Raw genomic sequence first — 27226 nt, 5'->3', positions numbered from 1 at the left:
TGAAACGGGCAAGTATCAGGGCAAATAAAAGTGTTTCTCTCAAATAGATAATTTAAAAAATAACCCTCCAAAACAAAAACTATGAATTTTTTTTACAAGAATGGCATTTGTCCATCAAAACTGAAGGGCAAGACTGCGTACAAATTTGACACTTGTAAGAAGCATGTATGCCTATAGTGCAGCAAACCTGTCTGCAAAGGGTATTTGTGAAGGTAGCTGGTTACCTCCAATTTGGTGCCTTGCGATTTTTACGATAATTGTTGATTATGTGTAAAGTATAATGTTTTTTTATTTATATGATTATTGATCTTTAAGAAAAAAAGACTTTCGGAAAATATATATTGTTTGTTGAATCATAGTAGTCAACAAGATAAAAGTAACTTTTTTCGTTCAAAAAATGTGCGTCTGCAATAAAAAAAAATAATATTAGTAATTAATGGTTATACTTTACTTTATTGTTTAATTTATATAATAGCTAAATACATATACAACACAAAAACAAATATATTTATATGATATATTAATAAACATCAAAGATTTCCATAATAAAAGTCTGGTGTCTGGCAGACCTTACGTCGGTACTTATGTAACTGAAATTGGACGTCGGTACTAGAAGGTTAAAACTGTGCTGTTGACTGCCTAGCGAGTTTACCGGGGCTCCGGCTCGAATAGCAGGAGTAGGAACGGGGTGGTTTTTAGTCAGTAAGAGTCTGACACTCCCTCTCGCCTCATATAAAGCTGGAGAAGAGATGTTCCTTCCTCTTTCCTCTCTAAAAAAAAAAGCTTTAACTGTGAATATCATACCAAAGATTACATTATACAATACTATTTTATACCGAGGCTTTGCCCGCTTAAACTACCCAATTTTTACGTTTGACATAAAGTGTAAACAAACTTGCTTTCGTATTTATAATATTAAGTGGGATAGGGGAAAATTAAATATCGTCAGATTAATAATTGTTTATTAATGAATGAATACTATAGTTATATTATATTTATACTATAGCCAATGCTATACAAAAATATAAATAAATGTAATATTGATATGATAACAATTTACATAATAACTTTTTTTTTTATATTAAATGGGTCGACGTTTGGCCGCTATCTCGCCTGATGGTAAGTGATGATGCGGCCTACGATGAAGCACGTCTGCCCATAAGCAACCTATTCATTCGGGCTTTGAAGACATAATAACTTAAGACAAAAGGTCCCTTAAGTAGGGACTAAAAAATACGACTTGGTATTACATGGATCTCACAACTGTTTACGGTAGAACAATAGAGCCAGCTCAAAAAAACCAACCAATCAGAGCGCCGAACGCGGTCTCGTTTCGATTATTTTAAACGTAAAGCAAACTCGTACTAAAGTTACTGAAGTATGAACTATATAATTACTATTATAAAATTCAAAACAGGTTTTGTTTGAGGAAAATTCTTTAGTAAACTTAACTTAAACACACTTTATATTCATAGCACATATTTTACGAGTACATATCTTTGTTATTTGTACTCGACCGGAGTGATACCACGGCCTCACCGAAAACCGACGTGACACAGGTTCCGGAGACCTGAACCCTTAAATTCCTAACCCCCAAGAGGCCGGCAATGCTCTTGTAACGCCATCAGGTGATAAATGAACTCGCAGCTTATTGGTCGGGAAGTTATATAGTTGTCATATAACGCAGTCACATAGTAAATTATTCATAAAAATATGTGATAACATTAAAATTTTGAAGGCGCATTAAAAATTTGTTAAAAACTAACTTCACATTAATCAGTAAACTTGATTGCCCAATGGTTTACAACTGATGGAATGGTTTTATCACCTCAAATAACAAGAAAAAAAAAAAAACAAAATAAATACCGCTGTCAAAAACACTACTCCATTAAAATAATATTTTATAATATTCGTTCTTAATATAATCTTTAAACGACCATTACATACCGATTACATCATATAAAAATCATATTTGTGACATTAAGTCGAATACACGCCGCAACAGCTACCACTACACGACATGTAGTCAAATCGCCGACGCGTATATGACTACTATGCGACTAATTAGGTGTTTTATATGACTGTTATACGAAACTCTTAGCGCCTTAAGTTATATAAAATGGGCCCAAATGCCGTCGAGTAAACGTCCTTATGACGTTTATACGACTAGACTAAATAACATTAAATTGTTACCAAAACGTCTACTCGACGTCTTAAATGTTTGTTGGGACGTCTGCTCGTTTACGGTCGTGGTCCAAAAAAAGTGAGAGATGTTACTTGGCGATTATGGTTTACCATTATGTGTTAAGGCTTCGTCGTTGGTCTTCCATGGTAGAGCTGGATGACTTTGGATGCTGGTAATCCCCATATCTCCACGAGAACTGAAAATGTATATGCATTCTGTACTAGTTCCACCACATCAAAATATCAGCCTACTTTTTTTATTTATTTTCATACGTTGGGTCGACATTTGGCCGCTATCTCGCCTGATGGTAAGTGATGATGCGGCCTACGATGGAGCACGCCTACCTATTCTCCTGTTTTTGGTGGTATATTAAGATATACCATCAAAAACATCCTGTATGTACAGAATGTAGATAAGTATTATACAATGTGATAGGGGTGGGACTTCTAACCTGTTAAGGCTGAGTTCTACATCTAATTTTATCGACAAAAACAATAATATGGGGGTTGAACCCCTAATTGAAAATATTGAAAAATAGTGATTTTTTCGGTAAAAATAATTCACAAATGATTTTTTTTTCTCACCAAAACATTATCAAACATATGAAAAAAGTAATGAATTAGTTAGCCAAGGTTATTAGCTACCGTTTGTCGTTTTTTTTTTGTTTCTACGACGCATACAGCCTTTGATATCAAAAAAAGTAAAAAAAATATTAAAATAGCCATAATTTTTAGGGGGAGGGGATTCGACCCCTTCGACCCCCGACTTTTGTCGATAAAATTAGATGTAGTACTCAGCCTTAACGGGTTAGAAGTCTCACCCCTATCACATTGTATAGTATAGGTTGTGTAAAAAAATAAGTCGAGTTTTCCTTCCTGATGCTATAACTACAGAACGTACGAACCGATTTCCACGGTTTTGTATTCGTTGGAAATGTCTCGGGCTCCGTGAGGTATAAGAAAATTTCGGAAAATGTTCAAGAGAAAAGCAAGAAAATAGGGAAAATCCTTTGTAGCGAAACGGAGTTCGCCGGGTTTGCTAGTTATAATTAAATAGAGTGATTGAAGTAGTTATTGTATAATTATATATTATTTTAGTCTCTGACACCCATGCGTTAAATGTTATGCATACCTGTTATTTCCATGGTTACTGGAATGTCATTATATTGTTGGTTATGTTAATTGAAAATGTGGGTGACTGCTGTTGGTGTGCTTATTGTTAAACTAGCTTCTGCCCGCGACTTCGTCCGCGGAAAATTTCTTTTTTCCATAGATCACACTCGGCGCCGAAATTCTCTTGTTTGCTTAAGGTTAGTCCCAGCGCATGCATATTATTCTGTTTTATAAGCTACTTCTGTCCGACTTGCTAGACAAAAGTTGTGATTGCTTGGTTAAAATACATGTTATAAAAATAATTTATAGCCCATAGCACTCAGAAATAATGTAGCTTTCTATCAGGGAAATAATTTTTAGAATTTGATCATTAGTTCCAGAGATTACCCATTACATACAAACTTACAAACATTCCCTATTTATAATATTAGTATAGATTTATAATATTAGTGTAGATAAATAAATAAATATTTATATTCACCTTGATCATCTACAGGGCTTGGTTCGTTATCAGTCGTCTTGTCAGCAATCGTTACATTGTATATACAGAAGATTAAGAGCAATACAAGTAAATGTCTCATTTTTATACAATTCTTTAAGTGTACACTGTTGCACGTTGCACTTGTAATGCATTAAGTGAGGAGAGGTCTTTAGTTGCGCTTCTTATATACAAACTTGAAGCTTATGTACAGGTGGTGTTTTTATTTTATTCAGGTCTTACCTACTTTTTTTATACGCAGCTAATATTATAATTGGCTCGTAGAATAACATCAATGACTGCCTCGTTAGTACGACTGCCGGACAAGGAGTCTCGAGTTCGATTCCCGAGTCGGCTAAAGTACTACTGGGCTTTTTTCCGTTACCTAATTGACTACGTAGATTTTTAATTTTTAATTAGGATCGTTGCTCAGGTAATCTTGTTTACTGTTCCGTGACTTTCCCAGCGAATTTAACCTTTTTTTAGTCTACTTTGACTTCATAGAACACAGCAAAAAAGGAATTATCCGATTCGCACTATGATTTAATCTTACTATATCACTACATAGTATAAAACAAAGTCACTGTTTTTGTCTGTTTGTCTGTATGCTTAAATCTTTAAAATTACGCAACGGATTTTGATGTGGTTTTTTGTAATAGGTAGAGTGATTCAAGAGGAAGGTTTATATGTATAACACGTGCATAATATATCACCATTGCACCCATGCGAAGCTGGGGCGGATCGCTAGTAATATTATAAATTTTAATGTGTATGTTTGTCACTCAATCACGTCAAAACGGCTAAAGGGATCGGGATGCAGTTTGGAACAGGGGTAGATTATGCTCTTGAATAACAAAATGACAGAAGCTAGTGTTAAGTTGTAATCTCTTAGAATAATGTACACAGTTGTATTAATTATTATGTTATCGGCTTACTCACGTAATGTTTTGACGAGAAACCAGTCTAGAGGAACTAGTAGCAGCGCGACAATCGCCGCGTCGTGTGTCGCGGAATGCTGCTCATGAATATGAGCCTCTAGCATGGCTTGAAGGGATGTGGTCGGCGACGGTGACCTCTCGCGTCCTGCATTGGTACAAGCCATGGTGCGGAGCGAGGGGGGCTGGGATGCCGTCTCCTTGTCTAGCGAAGAGTCATGCTAGCAAGGAGGAAGCGGGGCGCGTGAGAATACGAACCTATTCACGCCCCAGCCGTGCGAAGACACTGGGCGTCGGGGATCGCGCGTACGATCTCCGGCCATTTTAAGTGTGTCTGCGGACGGCGAGCAAGGGTAGCTCGCCGCCCGACCAGAATCAGATGCGTGCGTGCGGGCGTAGATTCTGCGCGCGCCTCAAAGAGCCATCAGGACCACTTCAGATGGGGCCCAGTAGGGCTGATGGCTAATCCGGAGCTGCGGACTACCTAGCGGGTTTACCGGGGCTTAGGCTTACGGGCAGGAGTAGAAACGGGGTGGTTTTTAGACAGTAAGAGTCTGACATCCCTCTCGCCTCGCCCAAGGCGCCCGAAGTCATTGGATGATTTTCCACCTGAAAAAAAAAAAAAAAAAATAGACCCGTGCGTGCATTTTAAAAGCCATCAGACCACCACAGCTGGGGCCCAGTAGGGCTGATGCCTGATCCGGAATTAAGCTGCGTTTGACTACGGACAACGGGTTTAACCCATCAAGTGTTTTATGCGACACCATCAGCGTTTAAGACAGTACATTTGCCAAGGTCAACCATGCATCTGAGTTAACTAGTCGAGTTCCTCTTCAAACAGTTACGTGAGTAAGCTAATAATAATGAATTTAGTATGTATGTCTAAGAGTGTCGAAAGTTATAATAAAATTACACAGTTGTGTCTTCATTGATAACTGTTGTAGGCATCTGGTATATTTTTGTGGTTATATAGATATTCGAGTTTTGATGCTGGTATGAATGGACGCGGCGTTGTTGGTGGACGGTCTGTCGGATTGTCGGATGTCGGTTCTGGAAAATAAAATAGGATTTAATTATTATATTATCGGCTTACTCACGTAATGTTTTGACGAGGAACTCGACTAGTTTCAAGCGATTCTAGAGGCTCATATTCAAGAGCAGCATTCCGCGACACACTTTATTATGTATGTCTCACGAAAGTTACAATACAATAAAATAGGTTTTGTTTGACATTTAAGTGTGGGAGAGCCATGCTTCGGCATGAATGGGCCGGCTCGACCGGAGTGATACCACGGTCTCACAGAAAATCGACGTGAAACAACGCTTGCGTTTTGTGAGTGAGGTTACCGGAGGCCCGATTCCCCCCTTCCCAATCTTCCCAATCCCCGATTCCCCAACAACCCTAAAATTTCTAACCCGCCAAAGGCCGGCAACGCACTTGTAACGCCTCTGGAGTCCCAAAAGTCCATGGGCGGCGGCGATTGCTTACCATCAGGTGATCCGTGTGTTCGTTTGCAGGCTTATACCATAAAAAAATAAATAAACTTGAGTGTTGGATATCGTTTATTAGGAAAGGCTATAGTGTAAACATATTAACTTCGTAAGGTGAGCGAAGCCGATGGCAGATACTAGTATATGCCATAGGCTTCGCTTCTTCAAAATAGTAATGAGTTTATTTACTCATATACTAGTGTATATGAGTAAATAAACTCATGACTTTGTACATAACTTCATACCTTTTTTATCTTCCGCCACATTTAAGTATTTATACAAGTGTCGTTTAAAAATATATCACGTCTCGTTTCATTTTAAGCATAATATTTGCAATGAGACCACCATAGTAAAAAGCTCTTAAAATCCAAGTCAAATCATAAGTGTATATAGAATTTACATAAATATAATATCTTACCTTTAGCCATTGTCGTGATGAATAAGAAACTTAATAATATTAAGTAAAGGACCTTCATATTATACTCGCGCCTACTTACTGACCATTTTAACCAATACTCGAATGTTTTATAGCTGTATGAGACATCATTTACATAATAAAATACGTTTCGGTCAACGAAGAAGTTTTATTACTGTTTATAGTATTTAAGGAATATAGTATACACGGTGTAGCAAAAAGGGGTATACATATCGTCACCCCGGCTAACTGTCCTAACTACAAATTGATGTTTCTCCAGGGCAACCGTTTTTCGGTCGGGCGTTGCAGTTAAATTACTGTAGACGCGTTATTTGTGGCTTTATCAATGAATTAAAATGTTTTTTTATACAGGTCTTGGCTTATTCTTTAATTTTGTAGTCGCCCTAAAGCCCTAAGGTATCTATTAAATGTCAGTGCAGATACGTCGGTTTGTGAGATACGACAGTTAGCGGGGAGGGCGACGATATTAAGTGTACGGTTTCTAGACAACATAACAAACGCTACGGGAAGTGTTTTTGAAACTCATGTTTTCATAGAACGAAGTTATTAATTTTTCCAATATGTACATAAAATTCCAGAAACCGAACAACAAAATTAGGTAGAACTTGGTATTAGGCGATTCAATTTACAGAAGAAATGTTTCGTAATTAGCGAGTGACCCCTGTAGTGTTGTGATATGTTTGTATGATTTATAAAATCAAGAACCATACGACACCAAGTATTTGGTACCAATTTTTTTTACCACACCGTTTTTTTTTTCTTTTTCATTTTTAAAAACGTTGCCTCACCATAGGTTTTTCTCCTGTGCCGTGAGTGCGTTTACAAAGATACAAGTTCACATGCACATAACACCCAGACTCGGAACAACAATTTGTGGATCACACAAAGAGTTGCTCCGTGCGGTAATCGAACCCGCTACACGTTGCGCGGCAGCCAGTAGCCCGGCCACTGCGCCATCCTTGCAGTCGATTGCACTCTACCTATCTATACTAATACTACTATTATAAACCTGAAGAGTTTGTTTGTTTGTTTGAACGCGCTAATCTCCGGATCTACTGGTCCGATTAGAATTTTTTTTTTGTGTTGAATAGTGATTCATCGGGGAAGGCTATAGGCTATAAAACATCACGCTATGACCAATAGGAGCCAAGCAGAGCGGGTGAAACCGCGCGGAAGTAGCTAGTATTATATGTAACCCGCGCCATTGCACTTACCGCGCAGCCTTATTTTATGTACTTACATACTTAATTAAGTTCATATGTATAATTATGTATTTGTTCCATTATCCTTATGTATATAAATAGATACTTACGTAATATCAATGCAATATTTATGGAAATCTTTATATTTTATCACGCACTTGCATGATGAGATACTCTTAATGTAAACGAGTCAAGTTTCGGCACGAATGGGCCGGTTCGACCGGAGTGATACCATGGCCTCACAGAAAACCGACGTGAAACAACGCTTGCGTTGTGTGAGTGAGGTTACCGGAGTCTTTTTTGTGGGGAAAAATTCATCCACTGACTTCTCCCGCCTAGGACGAGGTGAAAGGGAGTGCCGGTCTCTTACTGACTAAAAACCATCCCGTTCCTACTTCTGCGTTTCTAGCCGGAACCCCGATAACACGTTAGGCCGTCGGCAGCTCCGAGTCGGCATCAGCTCTACTGGACCCTACCTATTTTTTTTTTATTTTTGTTTTTTTTTTGAGGTGGGAAAATCATCCAGTGACTTCTCCCGCCTTGGGTGAGGTGAAAGGGAGTGCCGGTCTCTTACTGACTAAAAACCATCCCGTTCCTACTCCTGCTTTTCGAGCCGGAGCCCCGGTAACCCGCTAGGTAGGCCGCAGCTCCGAGTCGGCATCAGCTCTACTGGACCCTACCTGTGGTAGTATTTGAGGCGCGTACGTAACACTACATGCCTTAGGCACTGGTCTAGTTTGTAATAGCAGACTAAGGCCCCTGGTCGGGCGACGAGCTATCCTTGCTCGGCTATCCGCAGTCATGGCGCCCGGAGTGTCTCGCGACGGCTGGGGCGTGAGGATGTTAGTTCCCTCACTCGTCCCGCCTTCTCCTTAGCCAACATGACTGCGACTACCGGAGGGCTAATCCTCCCATATCATTACTCTCCAATCACCAAAACGCTGACAACACACTTGCCCTTGCAACTCCTCTGGTTTTATTGTAACTTCTGGCTTACTCACGTAATTTTTACGAGGAACTCGACTAGTTTCAAGCCATGCTAGAGGCTCATGTTCATGAGCAGCATTCCGTGACACACGACGCGGCGATTGTCGCGCTGCTACTGTTTCTCGTCAAAAATTACGTGAGTAAGCCGATAACATAATAATTAACTCCTCTGGTGCTGCGGGTGTCCAATGACGATCCATTTTCTCATCAGATGATCCATTTTCTAGTTTGCGATCAAATACGAGGCTTTTAAAATAAAACCGTCATGTTATGTTACCCAAATATTTATTAAGAGTTAAAATTATTTTCAGATTTTCAGTTCCATGTCCGCCATTGTGATAATTATGTTTGTTATTTAATTTATTGTCAAGATATCGTTGGTTATCACAGAATAGAGAAGAAGATATTGGTTATCCTCCACGTTGTCGGCTGTAAGATCGTTTTATCCATGATGCTGGTAGGTGCCCACCACCGAAGTGACCATCTCCGTATCCGTAACGTGGCTTTCCTAAAAATAAGAAAATAACATTACATCACTATACAATGTGATAGGGGTGAGACTTCTAACCCGTTAAGGCTGAGTTCTACATCTAATTTTATCGTCAAAAAAAAATATGGGGTGTTGAACACCCTCCCCCTAAAAATTATGGCTATTTTAATATTTTTTGTACTTTATGTGATATCAAAGGTTATATGCGTCGTAGAAACAAAAAATAACGACAAACGGTAGCTAATAACCTTGGCTAACTAATTCACTACTTTTTTCATATGTTTGATAATGTTTTGGGGAGATAAAAAATTAATTATTTTTACCGAAAAAATCGCTATTTTTTAATATTTTCAATTGGGGGTTCAACCCCCCATATTATTTTTTTTGTCGATAAAATTAGATGTAGTACTCAGCCTTAACGGGCTAGAAGTCCCACACCTATCACATTGTATATGATGACCTTAAACTATGTAGGAGGATGCCATTTTTTCCCACTTCCTAGACACTTGGTCCCACTTCCAATAGCTATGTGTGTTACATCATTGGATAGGTAATGTTGAACTGAATAAATAAAAGTTCCTACGGCGCCAAGTTCCAAATCTTAGCCCGTTCAGAGTTATTCTTTATTAAACATGGTAGTTTTATCAGTAGCCAATTAGGAGGTAGTAGCCATTTTTACGTCATAATTGCATTTGTGATTTATACACGTAGTATGGATCGACCGGAGTGATACCACGGCCTCACAGAAAACCGACGTGAAACAACGCTTGCGTTGTGTTTCGTTTCGTTGTGTGAGTGAGGTTACCGGAGGCCCAATTCCCCTCTCTCTCCGATTCCCGAACTACAACCCTTAAATTCCTAACTCCCAAAAAGCCGGCAACGCATTTGTAACGCCTCTGGTGTTTCAAGTGTCCATGGGCGGCGGCGATTGCTTACCATCAGGTAATACGGCTGCTCGATTACCGGCGTGTTTCATAAATAAAATACTAGGATTTTTCTTGATAAGGTAACAAAGTAAGGCTTGGGTAAAAAAAGTTACACATATAGCTATTGGAAGGTGGGACCAGGATTTGAATCCTCCTTTGATCACAGGCATGGATATGATTTCACAGAACCAAAGACTTTATATTTGAAGCATTTAAGTGGGGGTTGAGCCATGCTTAGGCACGAATGCCTAACAGAAAACCGACGTGATACAACGCTTGCCTTGTGTAAGTGAGGCTACCGGAGGCCCAATTATCCACCATTCCCAATCTTCCCAATCCCCGATTACCCAACGACCCCTTAAATTTCTTACTCCCGTTAATAAAATATGTTAAATTTATTTTTCTTATGTTAAACATATGTTTTTACAAGAAATAAACAAATATAGGTGAAAGTCGCTTACCTTTTCCTCCAGATTTTTGCGCATTTATTAACGCAATGCTTAGCGCGAAAATCAGAAACAATTTAAAAATTATCTTCATGGTTTCTTTAGCTGCGCACGAGTTGTTTATATAAAAGATGATCTTGTAATGGCGTTCACAGATAAAATAAATTTTATGTTTCTGTTATAGCGTCGTTGTTATTCAGGTTTTCCTTGTTTTATGGTAATTGGTATCATAAGACCTATGGTACCTATGGTAGTAAAATGGCCAGGGCAGCATTTGAACTGCCAAGCGTTAAGGTGATACTAATAATTGCCATGTGTTAAGATGATTATTTATCGGTGGGAGAGCCATGCTTCGGCACTGCTGGGCCGGCTCGACCGGAGTGATACCGCGGCTTCACAGAAAACCAACGTGAAACAACGTTTCGTTGTGTGAGTGAGGTTACCGGAGGCCCAATTCCCCCCTTCCCAATCTTCCCAATCCCTGATTCCCGAACAACCCTTAGCCCCAAAAAGCCGGTAACGCACTTGTAACGCCTCTGGTGTTTTAAGTGTCCATGGGCGGCGGCGATTGCTTACCATCAGGTGATACGTCTGCTCGTTTACCGGCGCGTGTTTCATAAAAAAAAAAACATCTGGCCGTCGTAGAATGTAAGTGTAAATGTAGAAAATCGATTGGCTTTTGGCGCGTTAGACTATCACGAATGGGATCCAATAGGACCGCGGATGGTACTACAGGAGGCCTGTCGTAGGGCAGGAGATAGAACGGGGTGGTTTTTTAAAAAAAAGACGTTACCCCACGTTAGGATTTTCTCCTGTGTCGTGGGTGCGTTTACAAACATACAAGTTCACATACACATGACACCCAGACTCGGAACAACAATCTGTGGATCACACAAAGTGTTGTTCCGTGCGGGAATCGAACCCACGACACGTTGCACGGCAGCCAGTAGCCCAGCCACCGTGCCAACTGTGCAGTCAAAATCAGTATTTATCTGTGATGTATGTTTTATTGTATAAGCCGATAAAAGAGCAGATGGATCACCTGGGTAAGCAATCGCCGCCGGCCATAGACACCCGAAACACCAGAAACGTTACAATTGGTTAGGAATTAAAGGGTTGTTGGGGAATCGAGGATTGGGAAGTTTCGGAAGAGGAGTAATTGGGCCTCCGGTAACCTCACTCACACAACGCAAGCGTTGTTTCACGTCGGTTTTCTGTGAGGCCGTGGTTTTACTCCGGTCGAGTGGGTTCATGTAGTTGAGTCAATAAGAGAGTCGTGTGTCCACACTTCTCTTCTTACCTGACGCCCTAATCCGGCCCTGTGTGGGTTTTTTGTTAATATTTTCATATATACAGCGTATAACAAAATACCCATATACATCAACAAGCACTGGAGAATACAGGTTGAATAGAATCTCTACACAAAGTTTCAACTTAAAATACGTTTAAAAAAAATTGGTACCAAATACTTGGTGTCGCATGGTTCTTGATTTTATAAATCATACAAACGTGTCACAACACTACAGGGGTCACTCGCTAATTACGAAACATTTCTTCTGTAAATCTGATTGCCTAGTACCTATCTACCTAATTTTAATTCGCATGAAAAATAAAAAAATAAAGAGTATTGGTAAATTCATAACTTCGTTCCATGAAAACATGAGTTTAAAAAACCCTTCCCGTATCGTTTGTTATGTTATATAGAAACCGTGCACTTGATATGTATACCCCCTTTTTGTTACACCGTGTATATGCTCTACGGCCCTATTTCACATGTGATTATGTTTCTGTTACTAAACTCATAAATAATTTGATATATTTAGAAGAAGTGCCACGACCTCTCAGAAACCGGCTGGAGTCGCTGTGTGAGTGAGGTTACGGGAAACTCACTCCTCCCCCACATTTGTAACCCTTTTTTGAGGGGGAAAAATCATCCAATGTCTTCTCCCGCCTTGGATGAAACGAGAGGGAATGTCAGACTCTTTTACTGACTAGAAACGGGTGGTTCGTTTCTTCTCCTGCTTTAAGCCGGAGCCCCGGTAACCTTTTACGTTGTCCGCAACTCCGGATACATTTGCAATTTTTACTACAAGATTTGACACAATTTTTTTATATTTAGCGATTTTAATTTGACCTATTTGACCTTTAATGCCATATTATTTCTCTTTCTTATGACATAAGGGGGTCATATCATAGATATAAGGGGAGGTATGTATAACGGGAGGGGGAAGGGACATGAGGAAGAAAAATTTAATGACTTCTCCCGCCTTGGGCGAGGCGAGAGGGAGTGTCAGACTCTTACTGACTAAAAACCACCCCGTTCCTTCTCCCGCTTTTCGAGCCGGAGCCCCAATAAAACCGCTAGATAGTCCGGAGCACCTGGTTGGCACTTAGCCATACTGGGCCCCATCTGTGGTGGTCTGATGACTCTTGGAAGCGCGTGCGGAACGCGACGTGCCGTACTGGGGTTTGGTTCTGGTAGGGCAGTGAGCTCCCGTGCGTGCGGCGCGTCGCGTTCCGCGCGCGCCTCAAAGAGCCATCAGACCACCACAGATGGGGCCCAGTAGGGCTGATGCCTGATCCAGAGCTGCGGACTACCTAGCGGGTTTACCGGGGCTCTGGTTCGAAAAGCAGGAGTAGGAACGAGGTGGTTTTTAGTCAGTAAGAGTGTGACACTCCCTCTCGCCTCGCCCAAGACGAGAGAAGTCATTGGATGATTTTCCCTACTCAAAAAAAAAGGGCAGTGAGCTACCCTTGCTCTCCGTCCACAGACCCTTACTTACCTTGGCCGGAGATCCTCGCACGATCCCTGACTCCCGGAGTGTTCTTGCGTTGGGGCGTGAGGATGTTCGCCTTCACGCGTCCCGCCTACTCCTTAGCTAGCATGACTGCGATTACCGGAGGCCTAATCCTCCAATAACCAAAACGCTGACTACACACTTGCACTTACAACTCCTCTGGTGTTGCGGGTGCGGGTGTCCATGGACGGCGCCAATTACCATGATCCATTTTCTCGTTTGCGGCCAAATAATAGGGTTTTAAAATAAAAACGTGATGTTATGTTAATCACATATTTATTAAGAGTTAAAATAATTTTCAGATTTTCAGTTCCATGTCTGCAAATTTATTGTCAAGATATCATTGGTTATCCTCCACGTTATCCGTGGTAATGGTGATCTATGCTTGATGCTTGTTTTAACATATACCTACCGGGAGTGTGGCTCCCTGAAAGACAAAGAAACATAACGTCACTAGGGAAAAATTACCCCTATTTATTTATTTATTAACCGACTTCAAAAGAGGAGGTTCTCAGTTTAACCTAAATGTGTGGTATTTTGTGACATGACATTTCTTCCAAGTGTCGAACTTAAACTATTTCGGCTTCTCAATACAATAAAATATTCACGTACAATAAAATATTACTGACTGCCTCGTTGGTCAAAAATATCTCAGTAGTAGCACGGAGTCTGGAATTGTGTCCAGTATATGGCAATAGGCTCACACCCTATTACATGGGACTTATAACACAAATGGTGACAAGTGGGTGTACATTGTATAGAGGCATGACGTGCCGTAAAGTGCACCTCTGCCTACCCCTTCGGGGATAAAAGGCGTGACGTCGCGTTGCTTTATTAGAATATTAATTTAGTATGTAGTAGGGACTTATAACACAAAATGGTGAAAAGTGGGTGTACATTGTATAACGGCATTACGTGCCGTAATGTGCATGTGCACCTCTGCCTACCCCTTCGGGGATAAAAGGCGTGACGTTGTGTGTGTGTGTAATTTAGTATGTCTCACGAAAGTTATAATAAAACTACTTATTGTTAAAAAAGAGGAAGAGAAACGTTACTTACCGCGGTAAAACAGTCGCGCACTCGTCAACACAATGCTTAGCACGAGCATTAGAAACAAATTAAAAATTATCTTCATGATTTACTTAGCTGCGCACGAGTTGTTTATATAAAAGATGATCTTGTAATGGCGTCCTCAAATAAATTAAATTTGATATTTCTGTTGTGGCATCGTTGATATTTAGCTTTTTCATATTTTATGCTAATTAGGTCTTATATAATATATATAAAACCTGATTTGTTTTTCACCAGCTATTTTTTTTCTTAGAGTTAGGTATCACCATACAAGTTCACATGCACATGATACCCAGACCCGAAACAACAATTTGTGGATCACACAAAGAGTTGCTCCGTGCGGGAATCGAACCCGCTACCCGTTGCGCGGCAGCCAGTTGCCCAGCCACCGCACCAACCGTGCAGTCAAACTTATAAGTTTTGAACTGTTATGTCACTAGTAATATAATTAAAACTTAAAACGCGTCATCCGTGATCATGACGCATACAACGTTACCGAAATATCTGAAACTCAATTAAATTGAAATTGTAAGAGAAATTATACAGGGTGACTTTGAATTCGACGTATTCCTCTCGGGAGGTGATAATACAACTAATTTCCTACAAAATTAGCCCTGAGGTCCTTGGGCGGAAAGTGGCTAGTTTCTGAGATATTCAACATTTTTGGTTTTGTTAAAAAATCCCGAATTGATTACAAAAACATCAATAAATAAAAAAATACAGGTTGGATTTTAGTAGTTTTAGTTTTAATCAGTTGCCAATACATCAGTTATCATTTATAAATACTAATAATTGCAGAAATATCATTCGTTTTAAAATAGCAAGTAATTTCTTATCAAATTTTGTTTTGTGTCACTAATTTGGTCAATAGAAAACTGGGTGTATTTCAAAAAAAATATATGACACTAAGCGTACAAACTATTAGAAAAATCCTTGGTTTATTAGCTATCCAGAAACGTAAAATTATTTACAAAATTCTCAAAAACAAATATATATTTTTTCTTTATCAGCTAAATAGGAGGCTTTTAAAATAAAATCATAGTGTTATGTTGCCCAAATATTTATTTAAAATTAAAACTAATTTTCAGATTTTCGTTTCCATGTCCGCGCCGTTTTGATAATTTTCGTTTTTTTGTTTTGTCAAAATATCTTTGTATTTCGTCTGTGGTATGAGTGGTGTACACTTGATGCCGGTGCCGTCCGGTGCGCACATTTCTGAACGGCCGGACGCCTACCTAAAAAAAAAACAACATTAAACTGTAACTAACTACTTAGTCTGGCCATAAATACTGTTACACTTAAAAAGAAAAAATATTACATTTGAATTTCGAATCTGTAATTTTTAGGGTTCCGTAGCCAAATGGAAAAAAACGGAACCCTTATAGATTCGTCATGTCTGTCTGTCTGTCCGTCTGTCCGTCCGTTCGTCCGATAAAATATAATTAATTTAAACATTTTAGGGGGGCACTCCATACATGGAACAACTGGTAACATATATAAAGATAGGACTTTAAAAAAGACATTAAGGTTTCTAAAACCATTTTTCGACAAAATCAATCGTTTGAAAGTTAGTGCCCCCTCTAACTTTTAAAATAAGAGAGTGAGAAAACTAAAAAAAAAATATATGCTGTAGACTTCAATGGAAACTACCAACGAAAATTGGTTTGAACGATATATCACTATTAGTTTTTAAGAAATAATACATTTTCAAAAACCGCAAATATAACTTTGTCGTTCATACAAACACTATGCAAAACCAAGTTATTTTATAACTTTTATATTATGTCATCTACTTGCTGCTACGGAATCCTTCATGGGCGAGTCGGACTCGCACTTGGCCGGTTTTATTAAGAAATAATACATTTTCAAAAACCGCAAACATAACTTTTTCGTTCATACAAACACTATGAAAAACCAAATTATTTTATTAGAAACGTTAGTTACCGCGTTTATTCGTTCGCGCACTTGTCAACACAATGCTTAGCACGAAGATTAGAAACAAATTAAAAAGTATCTTCATGATTTATTTAGCTGCGCACGAGTTGTTATTATAAAAGATGATCTTATAATGTCGTCCTCAAATAAATTAAATTTGTCGTTTCTGTTGTGGCATCGTGGGTATTCAGGTTTTCCTTATTTTATGTTAATTAGGTCTTATACACGGTGTAACAAAAAGGGGGTATACATATCAAGTGCACGGTTTCTAGATAACATAACAAACGATACGGGAAGAGTTTTTTTAACCCCCGACGCAAAAAGAGGGGTGTTATAAGTTTGACGTGTCTGTCTGTCTGTCTGTCTGTCTGTCTGTCTGTCTGTGGCATCATAACTCCCGAACGGATGCAGTGATTTCAATTTAGTTTCAATTTTTTCGTATTAAAGGGGACTTATGTGCGAGTGTTTTTAGACATGTTTGATGAAAATCGGTTGAGCCGTTTTAAAGTTATGGGCGGTGAAAGTAACGTAAGCGGGAGATTAACCGAAGGTCTGCAAATATACTGGGATAGGGTCTCAAATGAAACCGCACTGAAAGAAAATATTGAAAGATATATTTTTTTCGTATTAACAAAAATAAAAAATTAAATAAAAAATAATAATAAAAAAAATTAAAAATAAAATTAAATATTTTATAAAATACAAAAATATAAAACCTGTACCAATGTAATCTTTAGCCTTCTTTTAGAAACAAAAACTAGTAATTAATAAATAAAAAATGCGAACGAGCTTGACCCCGAATGTAATCTTTACCTTAACAAGAATTGAAATTATAGTATTTAATGTAATATACTAAGCCTAACTTAACCTAACCTACCTATAAAAAGTATGAAATAAAAAATTAAATAAAAAATTTAAATTAAAAAGTAAAAAATAATAAAAGAAACTTAATCTTAAAGTACCTAAGAATGTACTAATAATTCTAAAAAAAAATACGTCGCGTTGGGGGACCGCTCCTAATACTTTCTTAAAATTTTAGTATATGAAATTATAAAACAAATAAAATCATGATGTAATGTTGCCCAAATATTTGTTAAATTAAAAATTTCAGATTTTCGTTTCCATGTCCACGACGGACACGGACTATATAAAATGGCCACATTTTATCTCGTCCGTAGTATAAGCGGTGTACACTTGATGCGGGTGCCGATCTGTACCACGAGGCCGGTATGGTCAGTCGGCTTCCTAAAAAAAAGAAAACAACATTAAAGTCTTACTAACTACTTAGTCTGGCCATAATTACTATTTTTTTTCTGCTAACCTATCTGTGATGGGTGGCTATGGATAGGACTTTAAAAGAGACATTAAGGTTTCTAATACCATTTTTCGTCAAAATCAATGGTTTGAAAATTAGACGCTTCCAAAGTGGAAAAATGAGTGTCCCCCCCCCCCTAACTTTTAAAATAAGAGAGTGAGAAATCTAAACAAAATATATGCTGTAGATTTCAATGGAAACTTTTAACGAAAATTGGTTGGAACGAGATATCATTATTAGTTTTTAAGAAATAATACATTTTCAAAAACCGCAAGTATAACTTTGTCGTTCATACAAACTTTATGAAAAACCAAGTTATTTTATAACTTATATATTATGTCATCTACTTGCTGCTACGGAACCCTTCATGGACAAGTCCGACTTGCACTTGGCCGGTTTTTAAACGATTGTTAATTGTGTTTTCTCATTTTGGCACCAATACATTGTACAATATTTCCGATATTCAAATGGAGTGGGGTGATAAAGAGAACCGAATCGCTGTGATTGCATTGCACAAAGTAGGTATGGAGCGAAATGTAATTTTTAAAACTCTCCATACACTTGGTAAAATGTTTGTGTAATAGGCACAATGAGACTTCCTCTATTTGTGACAGAAAATGATCTGGCCGTCCACGTAGTGTTCGTATCAAAAAGGTGGTCAAAGCAGTAAGGGAAAGAATTCAAAGAAATCCTGTCCGAAAGCAAAAGATTTTATCTCGGGAAATGAAGATAGCACCAAGAACCATGTCGCGTAAAAGATGACTTAAGTCTTGCAACCTATAAGAGACGCACTAGTCATTTCTTAACTGATAATTTAAAGAAGAATAGGATGATAAAATCGAAACAACTACTGCAACGGGACAAAGGGATGTTACAGAAAAAATTTGTTTACGGATGAGATTTTTTTACTATTGAGATGCTCAAAGCTCTAAGGAAGTAAACTTTTTTTACATGAATTAAACTACTTTCAGTTAAAACTGCGACCCGCCCCAGCTTCGCATGGGTGCAATGGTGATATATTATGCATGTATTATGCATACATATAAACCTTCCCCTTAAATCACTCTATTTATTAAAAAAACCGCATCAAAATACGTTGCGAAGATTTAAAGATTTAAGCTTACAAAGGGAAATAGGGACAGAAAGAGCAACTATGTAGTGAAGAGGTAAACGACACTCACCGTTTGTATATATTCGCGCATTCGTAAATATTAACACGAAGATTAGAAACAATTTAAAAAGTATCTTCATGGTTTATTTTGCTGCGCACGAGTTGTTATTATAAAAGATGATCTTATAATGGCGTTTACAGATAAATTAAATTTTGTGTTTCTGTTTTTATTCAGGTTTTCCTTATTTTTATTTTAAGCGCATCATATCATCAGATCTTAAAGCAATAAATAACCCCCGACATAAAAACTTATTTTCCCTTTAAGAAGTAAAAAATAATAAAAGAAACTTAATCTTAAAGTACCTAAGAATGTACTAATAATTCTAAAAAAAAATACGTCGCGTTGGGGGACCGCTCCTAATTATTTCTTACTTATCTACGATTTGTTCATAAGTATCACATGCTTGGTGTTAACATTAAAGTAAATTGATGTTTAAGTACTTAACTATAACGCAGAAAATAGAAATATAGCGGCGCGGGCGGCGGTGTACAGTCCGTATGAATGCGGTCCCCCAACGAGACGTATTTTTTTTAGAATTATTAGTACATTCTTAGGTACTTTAAGATTAAGTTTCTTTTATTATTTTATTAGGAAAAGAAAAGCTTCCGTCTTGAAACAAATTAACTTGTATTTCTTCTTGAAAAATTAGACGTCTTACGGCTAGCACTCGTCGTCTTTTCTTTTCCACTTTTCTCTGTCAAATTTGAATTTAACCTTTCACTATCATTCTCTCACTCGTATACATACTTCTATCTCACTCTTACACTCACGTTCCGTTTCCCACATACAATACAAGGGAGAAAATAAGCTAGTTCGTCCACCGAGTAAAAATTATTATGGGTCAAGAACCAATAAGTATCTGATTCCGACATTATATAACGAAATTTATTGGTTAAGGAATATTAACAGTAAAATAAATAAGCAATCCCTAAAAAATCAACCAAGAAATATGTTACTTACCGAACTTACAAAAAACATAGTACTTAAAACTACTACTTTAGGGAACAGAGAGTAAAGTTCCCTAAGAAAAGGAGGATCCTCCGACCAAGCTAGGTGATCGTGCTTGGCGGGCATCCGTGTTTATTCGCATGTAAACTTCATATGTGCGATGCAGGATATTTATGACGTCATCCATTGATTTTGCTCGTCGATAGTCTATGTGCGACTTCTGTCATCTGTCATCTGTCACTTGTCAGAGTGTCGCCACAAATATAAGTATACAATGTGATAGGGGTGAGACTTCTAACCCGTTAAGGCTGAGTACTACATCTAATTTTATCGACAAAAGTCGGGGGTCGAAGGGGTCGAAACCCCTCCCCTAAAAGTTATGGCTATTTTAATATTTTCTTTACTTTTTTTGATATCAAAGGTTGTATGCGTCGTAGAAACAAAAAAAAAACGACAAACGGTAGCTAATAACCTTGGCTAACTAACTCATTACTTTTTTCATATGTTTGATAATGTTTTGGTAAGAAAAAAAATCATTTGTGAATTATTTTTACCGAAAAAATCACTATTTTTCAATATATTGAATTAGGGGTTCAACCCCCATATTATTATTTTTGTCGATAAAATTATATTTAGTACTCAGCCTTAACGGGTTAGAAGTCTCAACCCTATCACATTGTATAGTTAGTTAATAGAAGTTAATTTTCTGTTAAGGTAAAGTTTGTTCCGAGGTTTTTGTTGTTTGTTCATATAATAATAGGTATAAAATAGATATATTATTTAGAGCGCTATTCCCGCCGTCAAACTGTCTTAACAGTTTGGTGGGTTTATGTGATGTTTAATTTTGTTAAAAACAAATGAAGCATTTTATTATTTATTTATTTATATGTTTGTCCAGCGAATGATAAAAACAGGGATATCTCTAAGGGATTTGATCAAACCACGGAGGATGTCAAAATAACAACACGATTTTATCATTTCCCTAAACAAAATCTGGTGACTTGACAAATCCCTAAATTGATTCAGTGAAATGATAATGCTAGTGAAGTGACAGAACCGAATCGCTGCAAAACCGACTGCACGTAGTCTTGTCTGCCCTACCCCTAGAGTGCAATTTAAAATCGCGTAGTTGCGGAGGGGCGAGGCGGCCCGCGGGCTGAGGAGCAGGCGGCTACGAGCGAAAGCCGCCGTGGCTGAGGTTGGCCGGCCAACAAGCCTAAGCTAGCGCCACCGGGGGGTTTTAGTGAGGTAAATATCCCACACTCCCTAGTCTTTTTCCCCAAAAAGCTAGGCGCCTTTTGAAGGTTTACCCCATCTTCAAAAAACCCCCGACATAAAAACTTAATTTCCCTTTAAAAAGTAAAAAATAATAAAAGAAACCTAATCTTAAAGTACCTAAGAATGTACTAATAATTCTAAAAAAAAATACGTCGCGTTGGGGGACCGCTCCTAATTATTTCTTACTTCTCTACGATATTTTCATTTTTTTTTTCACATGCTTGGTGTTAACTTTAAAGTAAATTGATATTTAAGTACTTAACTATAACGCAGAAAATAGAAATACTGCGGCGCGGGCGGCGGTGTGCAGTCCGTATTCATGCGGTCCCCCAACGTGACGTATTTTTTTTTAGAATTATTAGTACATTCTTAGGTACTTTAAGATTAGGTTTCTTTTATTATTTTTTACTTTTTAAAGGGAAATTAAGTTTTTATGTCGGGGGTTTTTTAAATTTTTAATTTAATTTTTTATTTCATACTTTTTATAGGTAGGTTAGGTTAAGTTAGGCTTAGTATATTACATATGCTTACTATAATTTCAATTCTTGTTAAGGTAAAGATTACATTCAAGGTCAAGCTCGTTCGCTTTGATTTTTTTTTACTTATTAATTACTAGTTTTTGTTTCTATAAGTAGGCTAAAGATTACATTGGTGCAGGTTTTATATTTTTGTATTTTAAAAATTTTTAAAATATTTAATTTAATTTTTAATTAAAAAAAAAATATTATTATTTTTTTTATTTTTTATTTTTGTTAATACGAAAAAATTATATCTTTCAATATTTTCTTTCAGTGCGGTTTCATTTGAGACCCCATCCCAGTATATTTGCAGACCTTCGGTTAATCTCCCGCTTACGTTACTTTCACCGCCCATAACTTTAAAACGGCTCAACCGATTTTCATCAAACATGTCTAAAAACACTCGCACATAAGTCCCCTTTAATACGAAAAAAACTAAATTGAAATCGCTGCATCCGTTCAGGAGTTATGATGCCACAGACAGACAGACAGACAGACACGTCAAACTTATAACACCCCTCTTTTTGCGTCGGGGGTTAAAAAAAGGACCCAGCATAGGGCAAGTGGTAAAGGGGTGGTTATTACCTGTGATGTAGTTTAGTCAATAACTCAGTGGCCCCTCGTATGTGCACACTCCTCTTCTTACCTGCCGCCCTAATCCGGCCCTGGTTCTTTTTTTTATAATGACATAACCGTATAATTTATATTTACATATATTTTTGTTACTAAACTAACGGATCATTTGATATGTTTTGGAGAATTGTCATGACCTCTCGGAAACCGGCTTGAAAACAACACTTGCTGTTCGGAAACTTCTCCGAACCGAACATAAAAACTTCTCGAACATAAATACTTTTTGTTTGCTGGCTGGCGACGGCATCAGAATTTGAAAAAGTGACGGCATCAGAGTGAGGATCGCGACTCGCACTTTCGCCCGAGCAGCTGTAAGCATCACATGTACGCGTCGCGCGCATCAAAATTATTCTTTTGTTTTTTCTCATATTTTTTCTCATACCGTTTTGTAATCCGTTGTACATAAATAATATATTTATGTACCTATTATATTTTTATATTATTATACAGCCCAAGTATTCTCTCCCTAACACTTGCGTTGTTTTGCTTGCGAGCGAAACAAGTGAATTATTTTGCTGTGTGAGTGAGGTTGTTTTTATTTAATCAAAGATTTTATTATATTCATTCGGAATATAATAAAATCTGTTGTAAGGTATCTTTGGGGATAGGAGTGGCTTTTTTTGAGGGGGGAACATCATCTAATGACTTCTCCCGCCTTGGGCGAGGCGAGAGGGAGTGTCAGACTCTTACTGACTAAAAACCACCCCGTTCCTACTCCTGCTTTTCGGACCAGAGCCCCGGTAAAACCGCTAGGTAGTCCGCAACTCCGGATCAGGTATCAGCCCTACTGGGCCCCATCTGTGGTGGTCTGATGGCTCTTTCTTTCGGGATAGGAGTGGCTAGAGAGGCGTCACGGCGTCCTCACCTACCGCCTGACGCAGGTGCTTACGCACTCTACTCCAACATTCGGCGTTACAACTTTAAACGTTTATCCGCAACTTGTCTGATGTCATCATCCCATACTTTGAGAGCAAGGCTCGGATACCGGTAAAATTTTCAAACCGTTATTATGTACTTGTACGCAAAACCTTTACATTGGGTTTCGTTCGCGAAACCGGTTTTTTTAAACCGGTATTTGGAACAGTATTTTCATAAAGGTTTTTTCGGATTAAACGGTTTAGAGCAATAAAAACCGGTTAATACGACGCACATCAAAAAAACGCCGCGCGCTGTTCAGATTATATTCAATAATAATATTTCAACGCGTGTACCGACATGCCCCTCGTCGAATAAACCGGTTAATTTAGGTTAAATAAAGTTCTTTAAATGTTCACGTTCTTAAGAAAAGTTCGGAAAACCGATATAAACCGGTACTAACCGGTATTTTTTAAACCGGTTCCGAGCCTTGTTTGAGAGTGACGTTCTGTACCTTATTTTTCTCCTGATATACTGTACTGTGTCCTTACTTTGTCCTTTCTTTTAATACCTGTCATACTTCTTTCCATTGCATGTTGACATACGGAGAGCTTATTTGTTATAAACGTGGGCAGAAAACTTGGTAAGAGTTTGTTATTATTGTATTAGAGCGAGATCCCAGAGCTGTCAGACATATCTTATTTTTACAAGCATTTAACCTTCGGCTTACAGTAGTCTTGTATATATTTTTTAATGCCTGAATGTTTGTAAAGCTTGCCGAGTGACACCTGCGCAGGTACCAGGTGAGAAAGGTAACTAAAAATTAGACTCACTTAACTTAAATTTTTATGTCTGATTTTTATATATGTTTTGTAGAATATTACTCTGAAATCATATTAAAAAAATCAGACATTTTCCATGGACCAAAACTTTTATCAGACGCTTTAAAGCTCTAAAAATTGTGCGCCTTACAAAATTGTAATAGCAATATATGTGAGGTTGGAGAGAAATATCTTTTCGGCAAAGCAGTAGCACATTTGTAACATTCACGATAGTAATCACGTTCGTGCAAATTATCTGGTAAAACTATGATGATTTGTACTACTGTTTTGCATTACAGGGGCACCATATATTGCTATTACAATTTTGTAAGGCGCACTATTTTTTAGAGCTTTAAGCCGTCTGATAAAAGTTGGTCCATGGAAAGTGTCTGATTTTTTTAATTTGATTTCAAAGTAATTATATTCTACAAAACATGAAAATCAGACATAAAAATTTAAGTTAAGTGAGTCTAATTTTTAGTTGCCTTTCTCACCTGGTACCTGCGCAGGTGTCACTCGGCAAGCTTTACAAACATTAAGGCATTAAAAAGTACATACAAGACTACTGTAAGCCGAAGGTTAAATGCTTGTAAAAAGAAGATATGTCTGACAGCTCTGGGATCTCGGACCATATAGTGTCAATGAAATGAAACGAAAGTGAAGAAGGAAATTGTTTATTTAAACAGGCGTGCCGTTGTAGTAGATACGACGTATGAGCGGCGCTGATAGCATTGGTCCGGAGTACACGGATTGATCTTGGTCTGGGAAATAAATTAAAAAACATGATTTCTTTTAAATTGGTGGTTACACACACACACACACGCACACGCGCACACACACACACACACACACACACACACACACACACATACATACATACATACATACACAATCCAAGGGATCGAAGGAATAACAAACAGATAACTAACATTCCCATGGCGTAAATATGATGCGTATATACGGTGGCGGTGCATTCGGTGCGGGCGGGCGCGGGGTTTAGTTGTGACTGAAATAAAAAGTAAAAACATTATTTCCTCATTCTGTCAGGCCGGGTAAATTCGTGGTGACTTTTATAATGAAACGCAGTTTTGGCGTCGGTCGGAATTACCCCTGGCGTCAAACAAACCCGATTTTGCGATGGATTTTTAGGGTTCCGTAGCCAATGGCAAAAAACGGAACCCTTATAGATTCGTCATGTCTGTCTGTCTGTCCGTCCGTCCGTCCGTCCGTATGTCACAGCCATTTATTTCCGAAACTGTTGGGCCTACATAGTTGAAACTTTGTAAGATGGTGTATTTCGGTAACCGCTATTAGAATTTTGAATAAAAAATAATAAATTTAAAAATTAAAGGGGGGCACTCCATACATGGAACTGATTAAAAAAAATTTTTTTTTCAGCTTACATATCCGTGATGGGTGTCTATGGATAGGTCTTTAAAAAAGACATTAAGGTTCCTAAAACCATTTTTCGTCAAAATCAACCGTTTGAAAGTTAGACGCTTCCAAAGTGGAAAAATGAGTGTCCCCCCCCTCTAACTTTTAAAATAAGAGAGTGAGAAAACTAAAAAAAATATATGCTGTAGATTTCAATAGAAACTAACAACGAAAATTGGTTTGAACGAGATATCATTATATATTAGTTTTCAAGAAATAAAACATTTTCAAAAACCGCAAATATAACTTTGTCGTTCATACAAACACTATGTAAAACCAAGTTAGACCAATAGACACCCATCACGGATATGTTAGCTGAAAAAATTTTTTTTTTAACTCAGTTCCATGTATGGAGTGCCCCCCTTTATCTTTTTAATTTATTAATTTTTGTTCAAAATTCGAATAGCGGTAATTGAAATACACCAACCTGCAGAGTTTCAACTATGTAGGCCCAACACTTTCGGAAATAAATGGCTGTGACATACGGACGGACGGACGGACGGACGGACGGACAGACAGACAGACATGACGAATCTATAAGGGTTCCGTTTTTTGCCATTTGGCTACGGAACCCTAAAAAGTAGTAAGTGTGTTATTCCATACTATAATCTATCCCTGTCTCGATCCCTTCACCCGTTGTGACGTGAAGGAGTAACAAACAAACGAGTAAGTAGTCAACTCGGACCACATACCTACGGCCCATTTGGGACGAGTTGGGGAAATTAAAAATAAATTATTTTTTTAGTGGTCAACTCGTCCCACTTTTTTTTTGTATGGATCTTTAAACTTTATCAATGTTTGGTACAGTTAGCAACACAAGATTAAAAATATTTTTTTATAGTTTTTTTTCCTTTACTTTCGTTTTGTTCATAGATTATTTCATATTAAAAAAATCTTACGAAGTAAGAACCTCCTGTTTTAGTGTTGGTTAAATAATTTATTACCTAAATTTCTTTTAGCAATCGCACAAATTCATGTATTATCCAAAATTACTAAGAATAGTAAACATGTGTGGCTTAAACAATGGTCATGGCGGTCACTTATGAAGTAAATGATAACAGGTCGGATTTATGAATAGAATAAAGTTCCTAGAAAATCTTTTGTTTTCAACAAAGTAATAGAACTTTATTATTTCCACACTAACCCTTTTGCTACTGACTGTACCTTATCTCACTGTGGTAGTGACGTGGGACGAGTTGACCACTAAAAAAATAATTTATTTTTAATTTTCCCAACTCGTCCCAAATGGGCCGTAGGTATGTGGTCCGAGTTGACTACTTACTCAAACAAACAAACGAACATACAAATACATACATATTTAAAAGTAATAATTACCATTGACAAATGGCGGTGGTGTTGTTTGACCATGAAGATCTTCTACTTCTTGCGAAGCTGATAAATCCGGAGCTGATAAATCCGGAGCTGATAAACCCGGAGCTGATGGTAACATCAGCGCAAAATAGAACGGCGTGGCAAAATAAAATTCCATGTTAACTACCCCAATCGTTAATATGAATACAAATATGGATTTTACTTCCATTTTTGACTGATTTCGGCCAAGGAGGATCAGAATTCGACTGCGTATGAGTTTCTTAAATCTTCCATTTTATATGTGAGGAAATGATATTTAAATGCACGAATAAAGTGTTGTTCTTGGAATTTTTATAGGATATTTTATTTTGGTATACATGATGTTTCGATTAATTTCATCATTAATATAATATTGAATAATATTTATTTTTATGTCCGTCTTGTAGATA

The 27226-nt window shown here is 37.8% G+C and overlaps 1 protein-coding gene and 6 long non-coding RNA genes across 7 annotated transcripts in view; 2 read left to right on the top strand and 5 right to left on the bottom strand.

Moving 5' to 3' along the window:
- LOC126912125 (uncharacterized) overlaps positions 1 to 1552 on the bottom strand; it is a 161201-nt gene extending 159649 nt beyond the window's left edge. Inside the window, exon 1 of the long non-coding RNA XR_007706768.1 lies at positions 1168 to 1552. This is a non-coding gene — a long non-coding RNA (uncharacterized LOC126912125). The remainder of the gene's footprint in view (positions 1 to 1167) is intronic.
- The window catches only part of LOC118279635 (dymeclin), a 135701-nt gene that overhangs the window by 36284 nt on the left and 72191 nt on the right, over positions 1 to 27226 (top strand). The gene's annotated exons all lie outside the window — the stretch shown is intronic.
- LOC118279677 (uncharacterized) lies at positions 9095 to 12633 on the bottom strand. Its single transcript, XR_007706757.1, has 2 exons — positions 10704 to 12633; positions 9095 to 9334 (listed from the first exon to the last, which is right to left on the bottom strand). It is a non-coding gene; the product is annotated as an uncharacterized LOC118279677 (long non-coding RNA).
- On the bottom strand, positions 13746 to 14658 carry LOC126912122 (uncharacterized). Its single transcript, XR_007706765.1, has 2 exons — positions 14546 to 14658; positions 13746 to 13913 (listed from the first exon to the last, which is right to left on the bottom strand). It is a non-coding gene; the product is annotated as an uncharacterized LOC126912122 (long non-coding RNA).
- Positions 15602 to 16795, bottom strand: LOC118279684 (uncharacterized). Its single transcript, XR_004784014.2, has 2 exons — positions 16502 to 16795; positions 15602 to 15792 (listed from the first exon to the last, which is right to left on the bottom strand). It is a non-coding gene; the product is annotated as an uncharacterized LOC118279684 (long non-coding RNA).
- LOC126912120 (uncharacterized) lies at positions 17566 to 27132 on the bottom strand. Its single transcript, XR_007706763.1, has 2 exons — positions 26802 to 27132; positions 17566 to 17737 (listed from the first exon to the last, which is right to left on the bottom strand). It is a non-coding gene; the product is annotated as an uncharacterized LOC126912120 (long non-coding RNA).
- LOC126912126 (uncharacterized) lies at positions 18994 to 21874 on the top strand. The gene is made up of 2 exons (XR_007706769.1): positions 18994 to 19548; positions 21594 to 21874. It is a non-coding gene; the product is annotated as an uncharacterized LOC126912126 (long non-coding RNA).

This window comes from Spodoptera frugiperda, chromosome 22, assembly GCF_023101765.2.
Source record: "Spodoptera frugiperda isolate SF20-4 chromosome 22, AGI-APGP_CSIRO_Sfru_2.0, whole genome shotgun sequence".
Classification (NCBI taxonomy): domain Eukaryota; kingdom Metazoa; phylum Arthropoda; class Insecta; order Lepidoptera; family Noctuidae; genus Spodoptera; species Spodoptera frugiperda.
The sequence above is the reverse complement of the archived record's forward strand: the minus strand, read 5'-3'. Positions and strand labels throughout refer to the sequence as shown.